The sequence below is a fragment of the Triticum urartu genome, chromosome 6A (genome assembly GCF_056163025.1).
Source record: "Triticum urartu cultivar PI428250 chromosome 6A, HENAU_Tu73, whole genome shotgun sequence".
NCBI classification, from domain to species: Eukaryota; Viridiplantae; Streptophyta; class Magnoliopsida; order Poales; family Poaceae; genus Triticum; species Triticum urartu.
Genome location: NC_141878.1, coordinates 547,186,251 through 547,197,819, shown reverse-complemented (window position 1 = coordinate 547,197,819; position 11,569 = coordinate 547,186,251).

The window sequence follows — 11,569 nt, the reverse complement described above, 5'->3', positions numbered from 1 at the left end:
CTCAAGTCATCGGCATCTGGTGGTCGCACATAAGTGCCTTGAAAGTTGTGGAGGAATGCGGCTTCCAGATCTCCACAATAGCCGATGGACTCTGCTGGCAGGCTATTGAGCCAATGCCGAGCTATTCCTTTTAGTTTGAGTGGGAGGTATTTAATGGCGTGTATATCATCACCGCGTGCCATTTGGATATGCAGGAGGAAATCCTCGATCCATACCGCAGGATCTGTTGTGACGTCGTATGATTCTATATTTACGGGTTTGAAACCCTCTGGGATTTGATGATCCATTACTTCGTCTGTGAAGCATAAGGGGTGTGCAGCGCCTCTGTACTAGGATATATCGCGACGCAGCTCCAATGAGTCTTGCCTGCTGTGCTCGGCCCGGCCGGATTTACTTTTGTTGTATCCGACGTGACGATTATCATCTCGCATAGTGGTGCGCCCTCGTGATCCATAGATCGATCTTGCATCTTTTGCTTTGTCCTCCAATACGTCTCGCAGGTCTGGCGTATTTCCCCATGCCTTTTTATTTGAATGGCGTCGGGGTACAGGCTGAGCTTTTGGCTGGAATGCCTCTCTGTCGCGGCCACGGGGTGGCCGATCAGCCGCATCATACGCTTCTTCCTCCAGTCAGGGTACCAACCTGCATTTTGGGTAACTCTTGGAGGGGCGTTCGAGATTATATTCCTCGGCCGCCAGGACTTCAGTCCATCTGTCAGCTAGCAGATCTTGATCAGCTTGAAGCTGCTGCTGCTTTTTCTTAAGGCTATTTGCCGTGGCTATAAGCCGGCGCTTGAAGCGCTCTTGTTCGACAGGATCCTATGGCATGGCGATTTGTCATCATCGAGGCTTGCCTCGTCTTCGGAGGGAGGCATGTAATTATCATCCTCCTCATCTGCCGCTCTCTCAGGAGGGCTGGCCTCTCCATCCTCCTGCCCTAAATCGTAATGGAGGGGATTATTGCCCTCTTCGGCACTATCCGGAGTGATATTATCTCCTCTGCCGGTATCACCACTTTTGCTTTGGCGGGACTTAGAGCGGCGCCGCTGACGTCGGCGCTTGGGTTGCTTCATGGAGGGGTCATCCTCCGCTGTCTCGTCGCCATTGCCTTCTTTGGGTGTGTCCACCATGTATATATCGTATGATGAGGTGGCTGTCCAGTGCCCTGTGGGCAGTGGTTCCTCTTCGTCTCCCGCATCGTCGTCCATACCGTCGATGTCTTTGTAGTCGAAGCCGAGCATGTCGGTTAAGTCGTCGATAGTGGCTACTAAGTGGGTGGTGGGTGGGCAGTGAATTTCTTCGTCATTCGCATCCCAATCCTGTCGGACATAGTTAAGCCAGGATCCTCCTGACAAGGATAGAGACCTTAATGAGTTCAGTATGTCGCCAAAGGGCGAGTGCTGAAAAATAACCGCGGAGGTAAACTCCATGATCGGCGCCCAATCGGTTTCGCTAGGCACGGGCGCAGGCGGTTCAGAGTGTGTGGCCGGAGAAGGATCCGGCAGTTTCACAACACGGCTCTCGTGCAGGGTAAGGTCGATGTTCAGCTCGATCGCGGCTGAGGATAAGGCCTCTGTGGCGGGGTCCATCCACCCGTCCATGGACGGCACAACTGGCTCCGAATTGAGGGTCAGAGCGACTGCCGGTGCGATCTCCTAAACATTGTCCCATGGTAGAGCTAAATCGTACTCATCGTGACCGTGTGACGCACAAAGCAGGGGCTCGAATCTGTCAAAGATCAAGTCTCCACGGATATCGGCCATGTAGTTTAAGCTTCCAAGCCTGACCTGATGGCTAGGGGCGTAACATTCGATCTGCTCCAGAAGGCCAAGCGAGTTGGACCGCAGTGCGAAGCCACCGAACACAAAGATCTGTCCGGGGAGAATAGTCTCACCCTGGACTGCATCGCTATCGATGATCGTAGGAGCCATCAAGCCTAACGGCGACGACACAGAGGAACTCTCAATGAAAGCACCAATGTCGGTGTCAAAACTGGTGGATCTCGGGTAGGGGGTCTCGAACTGTGCGTCTAAGGCGGATGGTAACAGGAGGCAGGGGACATGATGTTTTACCTAGGTTCGGGCCCTCTTGATGGAGGTAAAACCCTACGTCTTGCTTCATTTCTTCTTGATGATATGGGTATTACAAGAGTTGATCTACCACGAGATCGGAGAGGCTAAACCCTAGAAGCTAGCCTATTGTATGATTGTATGTTTTTGTGTCCTACGGACTAAAACCCTCCAGTTTATATAGACACCGGAGAGGGTTAGGGTTACACAAGGTCGGTTACAAAGGAGGAGATATCCATATCCGTTCTGCCTAGCTTGCCTTCCACGCCATGTAGAGTCTCATCCGGACACGAGACGAAGTCTTCAATCTTGTATCTTCATAGTCCAACAGTCCGGCCAAAGGATATAGTCCGGCTGTCCGGAGACCCCTAATCCAGGACTCCCTCGGCCACCTCGAAGCTTCCCTGACGTAAACTCCAAGTCTCATAGATTGCTATGGCCCCCGGATCTCTTTCTCATCATATTAATCTCCATCACTTTATTATTGCTTTCCTTTTACTTTGCCTTTTACTTTTTACTTTGCATCTCTATACCAAAAATACCAAAAATATTATTTATCATCTCTATCAGATCTCACTTTCGTAAGTGACCGTGAAGGGATTGACAACCCCAAAGCACGTTGGTTGCACTGAGCTATTGTTTTGTGTAGGTACAAGGGACTTGAATGTAGCCTCCTACTGGATTGATACCTTGGTTCTCAAAAACTGAGGGAAATACTTACGCTACTTTGCTGCATCATCCTCTCCTCTTCGGGGAAATCCAACACAGTGCTCAAGAGGTAGCAAGAAGAATTTTTGGCGCCGTTGCCGGGGAGTCTGCGCAAAAGTCAACATACCAAGTACCCATCACAATCCCTATCTCCCGCATTACATTATTTGCCATTTGCCTCTCGTTTTCCTCTACCCCACTTCACCCTTGCCGTTTTATTTTCCTCCTCTTTTGTTTGCCTTCTACCCGTATGTATCCTTGTTTGTGTTTCCATGTGCCTTCTATTTGCTTGCATCTTTTCTTGCTAAAAATCTATTGATATGGATCCACTTAAAGTGTTCTACTTGGATCATCTTCGATCCTTATGTGCTCGTGCTGAAACCCCAACTAGCATAGTTGGTGGGAAATCTTTTGATGAGCATGCTCATTTTGTGCGTCATCGTTTGTTTGAAAAAGGGAAGCTCTTATGGTATCATATAAATAGTTTGCTATGCTATGCTTGGAATCTTTGTGAAATTTGTGATTTTACTAGTTGCTCTAAGAACCCTAAAAAACACCTTCACTACCTATGTGAGTTCAATGATAAATGAAATCTTATCTTCTTATGCAAAGGGTGTTTATAGTTATTATGATATCGAACAAATTGAAGAATTTGTCATTTTTAAGGGTGCTCATGAAGTTGCTTCTTTGATTGAAAAGTATGATTTTACTCTCAATAAATCTGAAAATTCTGTCATACTTAAATATTGCAATGAAAACTTTCCTCATAATGTCTATGTCTAAGAATTTATTGAAAGAATGAACGTTGCTTTGGAAGAAAATAATGATATGCATAAATCTAGAGATAATGATGATTCCGATGATTTGGTTGAAATATCCCTTGATGGCCATGATGCCAATATTTATGAAATGAATTTTCTATAGCTCCTTATGTTAAACATGAGATCGTTGCTATTGCACCCACACTTGATAGTTCCTTCGATGAAAAGCATGATTGCAATTATGTTATTATAAATTCTCTTAATGTCAATTGTGTTAATGATATGCAAAACCCTAAGCTTGGGGATGCTAGTTTTGCTATGACTACTATTTGTTGCAACGATGATGATTGGGGTGATTCTACTTTTGATCTTGAAAATTTATTTAAGCCCCATGATGAATATGAGATTGATAATAGTGTTTGCAATATTATTGAAAGTGGGTTTGGAGAGGTCATGACTTTAGTTAATGTTAATCCCACTATTTTGGAAGAGTTTCAACTTTGCATACATGTGGATGTAGTTAAGAATATGTTTTGTGATAGCTATATCGTTGAATTTGCCTATGATCCTACATGTAATTATTATGAGAGAGGAAAATATGATGGTAGAAATTTTCATGTTACTAAATTACCTCTCGTTATGTTGAGATCGCTATTGTTTCTTTCCGCTTCCTTACATATGCTAGTTTTTGCTTGCCTTGATAATTTTTTTGCCTATAAGATGCCTATGCATAGGAAGTATGTTAGACTTAGATGTGTCTATCACGTGTTTTATGATGCTCTCTTTGAGCCTCAATTTTGTCTTTAATGTGAGCATCATTGAAATACTATGCCTAGCTAGGGGCGTTAAACGATATCGCTTGTTGGGAGGCAACCCAATTTTATTTTTATTCCTTGCTTTTTGCTCCTTTTTAGTAATAAATAATTTATCTAGCCTCTGTTTTGGTTGTGTTTTTTGTGTTTAATTAGTGTTTGTGCCAAGTAGAACCGTTGGGAAGACTTGGGGAAAGTCTTGTTGAACTTGCTGTAAAAACAGAAACTTTAGCGCTCACGAGAACTGCTGTAATTTTTATTTGGAGAGTGCTATTTAGTTAATTCGTTTTGCAGATAATTAATATATAAATTTCTCACGTCCAGCTATTTATTTTAGAATTTTTGGGGTTCCATATCTTGCACTAGCTACAGATTACTACAGACTGTTCTGTTTTTGACAGATTCTGTTTTCCGTGTGTTCTTTGCTTATTTTGATGAATTTATGGCTAGTAAAATAGTTTATAAACCATAGAGAAGTTGGAATACATTAGGTTTAACACCAATATAAATAAAGAATGATTTCATTACAGTACCTTGAAGTGGTCTTTTGGTTTCTTTCGCTAACGCAGCTCACGAGATTTTCTACTTTAAGTTTTGTGTTGTGAAGTTTTCAAGTTTTGGGTAAAGATTTGATGGATTATGGAACAAGGAGTGGCAAGAGCATAAGCTTGGGGATGCCCATGGCACCCCAATATAATCTAAGGACACCTAAAATCCAAAGCTTGGGGATGCCCCGGAAGGCATCCCCTCTTTCGTCTACTTCTATCGGTAACTTTACTTGGAGCTATATTTTTATTCACCACATGATATGTGTTTTGCTTGGAGCGTCTTTTATGATTTGAGTCTTTGCTTGTTAGTCTACCACAATCATCCTTGCTGTACACACCTTTTGAGAGAGCCATACATAATTTGGAATTTGATAGAATACTCTATGTGCTTCACTTATATCTTTTGAGCTTTATAGTTTTGCTCTAGTGCTTCACTTATATCTTTTAGAGCATGGTGGTGGATTTGTTTTATAGAAACTATTTATCTCTAAAGCTTCACTTAGATTATTTGGAGAGTCTTAATAGCATGGTAATTTGCTTAAAATCCTAATATGCTTGGTATGCAAGATTAATAATAAAACTTTCCTATGAGTGTGTTGAATACTAAGAAAAGTTTGATGCTTGATGACTATTTTGAGATATGGAGGTAATAATATCAAAGTCGTGCTAGTTGAGTAGTTGTGAAATTGAAAAATACTTGTGTTGAAGTTTGCAAGTCCCGTAGCATGCACATATGGTAAACGTTATGCAACAAATATGAAACATGAGGTGTTATTTGATTGTCTTCCTTATGAGTGGCGGTCGGGGACGAGCGATGGTCTTTTCCTACCAATCTATCCCCCTAGGAGCATGCGCGTAGTGCCGAGGTTTTTGATGACTTGTAGATTTTTGCAATCAGTATGTGAGTTCTTTATGACTAATGCTGAGTCCATGGATTATACGCACTCTCACCCTTCCATCCTTGCTAGCCTCTTCAGTACCGTGCATTGCCCTTTCTCGCATTGAGAGTTGGCGCAAACTTCGCCGGTGCATCCAAACCCCGTGATATGATACACTCTTTCGCACATAAACCTACTTATATCTTCCTCAAAACAGCCACCATACCTACCTATTATGGCATTTCCATAGCCATTCCGAGATATATTGCCATGCAACTTTCCATCATTCCGTTCATCATGACACCTTCACCATTGTCATATTGCTTAGCATGATCATGTAGTTGACATAGTATTTGTGGCAAAGCCACCGTTCCTAATTCTTTCATACGTGTCACTCTTGATTCATTGCATATCCCGGTACACCGCCGGAGGCATTCATATAGAGTCATATTTGTTCTAGTATCGAGTTGTAATCATTGAGTTGTAAATAAATAGAAGTGTGATGATCATCGTTATTAGAGCATTGTCCCAAGTGAGGAATAAAAAAAGAGAAAGGCCATAAAAAAGAGAAGGCCCAAAAAAGAAAGAAAGAGAAAGGCCATAAAAAAAGAGAAAAGGCCCAAAAAATGAGAGAAAAAGAGAGAAGGGACAATTTTACTATCCTTTTACCACACTTGTGCTTCAAAGTAGCACCATGATCTTCATAGTAGAGACTCTCTCATGTTATCACTTTCATATACTAATGGGAATTTTTCATTATAGAACTTCGCTTGTATATTCCAACAATGGGCCTCCTCAAGTGCCCTAGGTCTTCGTGAGCAAGCAAGTTGGATGGACACCCACTAGTTTCCTTTGTTGAGCTTTCATACATTTATATCTCTAGTGCATCCGTTGCATGGCAATCCCTACTCCTTGCATTAACATCAATCGGTGGGCATCTCCATAGCCCATTGATCAGCCTCGTTGATGTGAGACTTTCTCCTTTTTCTGTCTTCTCCACATAACCCCCTCATTATATTCTATTCCACCCATAGTGCTATGTCCATGGCTCGCGCTCATATATTGCGTGAAAGTTTATAGATTTGAGATTACTAAAGTATGAAACAATTGCTTGGCTTGTCATCGGGGTTGTGCATGATGAGAGCACTATTGTGTGACAAAAATATAACATGACTAAACTATATGATTTTGTAGGGATGAACTTTCTTTGGCCATGTTATTTTGAGAAGACATAATTGCTTAGTTAGTATGCTTGAAGTATTATCAATTTTATGTCAATATTAACTTTTGTCTTGAATCTTTCGGATCTGAATATTCATACTACAATTAAGAAGAATTACATTAAAATTATGCCAAGTAGCACTCCGCATCAAAAATTCTGTTTTTATCATTTACCTACTCGAGGACGAGCAGGAATTAAGCTTGGGGATGCTTGATATGTCTCCAATGTATCTCTAATTTTTGATTGCTCCATGCTATATTATCTACTGTTTTGGACTATATTGGGCTTTATTTTCCACTTTTATATTATTTTTGGGACTAACCTATTAACCGGAGGCCCAGCCCAGAATTGCTGTCTTTTGCCTATTTCAGTGTTTCGGAGAAACAGAATATCAAACAGAGTCCAAACGGAATGAAATCTTCGGAAACATGATTTTCTCATCAGATAAGACCCAGGAGACTTGGAACCTCCGTCAAGAAAGCCACGAGGCGGTCAAGAGGGTGGAGGGCGTGCCCCCCCCCTAGGGCGCGCCCCTTGCCTCATGGGCCCTTCGAAGCTCCACCGACGTGCTTCTTCCTCCTATATATATCCACGTACCCCCAAACGATCGGGGACGGAGCCAAAAACCGAATTCCATCGCCGCAACTTTCTATATCCACGAGATCCCATCTTGGAGCCTGTTCCGGAGCTCCGCCGGAAGGGGAATCGATCACGGAGGGCTTCTACATCATCATCCAAGCCTCTCTGATGAAGTGTCAGTAGTTTACTTCATACCTACGCGTCCATAGTTAGTAGCTAGATGGCTTCTTCTCTCTTTTTGGATATCAATACAATGTTCACCCCCTCTCTTGTGGAGATCTATTTGATGTAATCTTCTTTTTGCGGTGTGTTTGTTGAGACCGATGTATTGTGGGTTTATGATCAAGTCTATCTATGAATAATATTTGAATCTTCTCTGAATTCTTTTATGTATGATTGGTTATTTTTGCAAGTCTCTTCGAACTATCAGTTTGGTTTGGCCTACTAGATTGGTTGTTCTTGCCATGGGAGAAGTGCTTATCTTTGGGTTCGATCTTGCGGTGTCCTTTCCCAGTGACAGAAGGGGCAGCAAGGCATGTATTGTATTGTTGCCATCGAGGATAACAAGATGGGGTTTTTATCATATTGCATGAAACTATCCCTCTACATGATGTCATCTTGCTTAAGGCGTTACTCTGTTTTTAACTTAATACTCTAGATGCATGCTGGATATCGGTCGATGAGTGGAGTAATAGTAGTAGATGCAGGCAGGAGTCGGTCTACTTTTCTCGGACGTGATGCCTATATACATGATCATACCTAGATATTCTCATAACTATGCTCAATTCTGTCAATTACTCAACGGTAATTTGTTCACCCATCATAGAATACTTATGCTCTTGAGAGAAGCCACTAGTGAAACCTATGGCCCCCGGGTCTCTTTCTCATCATATTAATCTCCATCACTTTATTATTGCTCTGCTTTTACTTTGTCTTTTACTTTTTACTTTGCATCTCTATACCAAAAATATTATTTATCATCTCTATCAGATCTCACTTTCGTAAGTGACCGTGAAGGGATTGACAACCCCTAAGCACGTTGGTTGCGTTGAGCTATTGTTTTTCTGTAGGTACAAGGGACTTGAGCGTAGCCTCCTACTGGATTGATACCTTGGTTCTCAAAAACTGAGGGAAATACTTACGCTACTTTGCTGCATCATCCTCTCCTCTTCGGGGAAATCCAACGCAGTGCTCAAGAGGTAGCAGTAGCCTAAATAAGAACCAACAACAGCTTCAAGCTGATCAAGACTTGCTAGTAGACAGATGGACTGAAGTCCTTGCGGCCAAGGAGCATGAACTCGAGTGCCCGTCCAAGAGTTACCCAAAATGCAGGTTGCCACCTCACCTTGGGGAGGAAGCATTGAAAACTCATTCACCAGTGTACGATGCGGCTGACCGGCCACTATGCGGCCGAGCCAGAGAGGCATTTCAGCCTAAAGTTCAGTCCGCACCCCGTCACCACTCAGTCAAAAATACTAAGGCCTGGGGCAACACAGAGGACCTGCGAGACATCTTGGACAGTAAGGCAAAAATCACAAGGTCGATATACAGGACACAAGCACGTGCGCCCACATGCACTACAAAAAAAAGACACATCCGTGACATTTTGGGCCGAACAAATTTTTTTTCTGTCATACATATGACACTTCTATGACGATAATTGTGACAAAACCCGGTATCATCATAGATGTGGTGGGATCCTACTTCTATGACAAAAAATCATGACAGAAAATGGGCTTTTCGTCCTAGGCGGGCCGAAGACGCAGCTACATGACATTCTTTGGGCCGTCCATGACGGAAAAACCCGTGGTAGAAGCGAGGGCGAGGAAAATTTCGGGGAGTTCCCGGTTACGGTGGGAGATCGGGGGCCGAGCGATGCGCGTTTCTCTCGTACACGTACGCGCGTGTGTGCGAGGTGTTGGCTCTAACTAAACCCGAGCGAGGCGTTGGGCTCTAACTGAACCCGAGCGATTGCACTACAGGCTACGCATTACTGAACCCGAGCGATCGATCCATGGCTGTTAACTGAACCCGATCGAGCGATTCCTTCGCTACTGCAGCTAACTGAAGCCGATCGATGTTGCCTCTGTTTGAAAAGTGAGCATTGCAGGGGGGGTGGATGAACAGGTCTCGGTGGGGGTGGATGAAGAGGACCCCGTGGTGTTGCCTCTAGATGAACAGGACCCCGATCGATCGAGCCGGTTGGGGCTGGGTGAACAGGACCCCATGGAGGGCTGGATGAACAGGACCACCTCGTGGAGGGCAGGATGAACAGTAGACGGTGGAGGGCAGGATGAACAGTAGCCCGTGGAGGGGTGGTTGAACATGAGCCTGTGGAGAGGGCTGGTTGAACAGTAGCCGGTGGAGTAGCGCGCGGTGGAGGCTGGATGAACAGGAGCCCATGGATGAACAGTGCAGGTGGAGGCTGGAGGGGGTCGACGGTGGATGAACAGTAGCTCGTGGAGGCTGGAGGGGGTCGACGGTGGAGATGAACAGTATCCCATGGAGTCCCATTTTGCAGTACACCACACCCCTCCCGATGAACAGGACCCCCGTTTCGACCGTAGTGCTCCAACACAAGTCCGTTTCCTCCGTTTGCGGTACACCGCACCCCTCCCGATGAACAGGACCCTCGTTTCGATCGTAGGAGAGGTCCGTTTCCTCCGTTTTGTGGTATGCCAGACCCCTCCTGATCAACAGGACCCCGTCCCGAACATAGGAGGTCCGTTTTCTCCGTTGTGCGGTATGCCAGGCCTCGTTTCCGTCGCATGTTCCGTCCAAGCCATCCCGATGAACACAACCACGCATTCTGTTCCGACCCAGCCGGTTGGCTCCCACGCATTCCATTGCCTCCCGATGAACACGACGCATTTCGTTGCCTCCCCATGAACACGACGTATTCCGTTGCCTCCCCATGAACACGACGGATTCCGTTGCCTCCCCATGAACACGACGACGACGTTGTTTCTCCGTTCCGACCCAGCCATGTACACGAGCCCTCGCCGTACATATGCATGAGTAGGCGTTCGAGACCCCGCCCGTATGTACATATACGTGGCTGTATTTTCTTTCTTGCACCCTGGCCGCTGTATGTACGTATACATGCTACGTGGACGCCTCTACTATGACACGTGCGCGCCTCTACTACGACACGTGCACGCCTCTATATCGACCAGTATGTACGTACAGGTTCGCGACCAGAATGACAACACTATGTACGCTTCAACCAGGTGGGTCCCGACTGTCAGGCACTTCCTTGCCTACGAAGATGTAGCTGGTGGGTCCCAGCAGTCAGGGGGCGAATAGATTTTTTTGCCCGGACGCACTTCCTTGTGTGCGAAGATGTAGCTGGTGGGTCCTAGCAGTCAAGGGGAAATGTTTTTTTCGTGAAATACAGTGGCCCGTCCGGTGGGTCCCAGCTGTCAGGTGGAGGAATCATTATTTTCCGCGTAATATGGAGGCACTTCCTTGCTGCGGCCGTGGACCCAGCTGTCAGCCTCTCCACGTACAGCCCATGTCCGATGGAAGTCATTCCTTGACCACAATGACCACGCCGCGCCGAGAGCACCAGGGCGGTGGACGACGGCGAGCCCTAGGAAGGGGACGACACAGAGGCAGGGAAGACCTGGCAGTTGTTTCCCACGCGGAGGGGAGTACGCCTGTACGAGGGTTTACTGGTTCGTCTGCCGTCGCTGGAGAATAACAGCAGGTGTGGGTGAGTAGAGGGATGGCTAGGCCAGCGATGGGAGTACGGTCGGGCGGTGAGGCCTACGCGGCAGCACAGCCGGCCGCGAGGAGGAGGGAGCAGGCAGTCCCGCCGGCGCTTGTTTGAGCGGCTGGAGCAGGAAGAGCAGAGATTGAAGAAGCACGACGGCCGTTGGATGGACATCCAACAGTCAGTGCTTGTGCGTCAACCTTTTTTTAAGAAAGCCTCAAATATGTGGAAAACAGCATACAACCCATCTGCCATTATTTCTAATAATTTATAGCCCA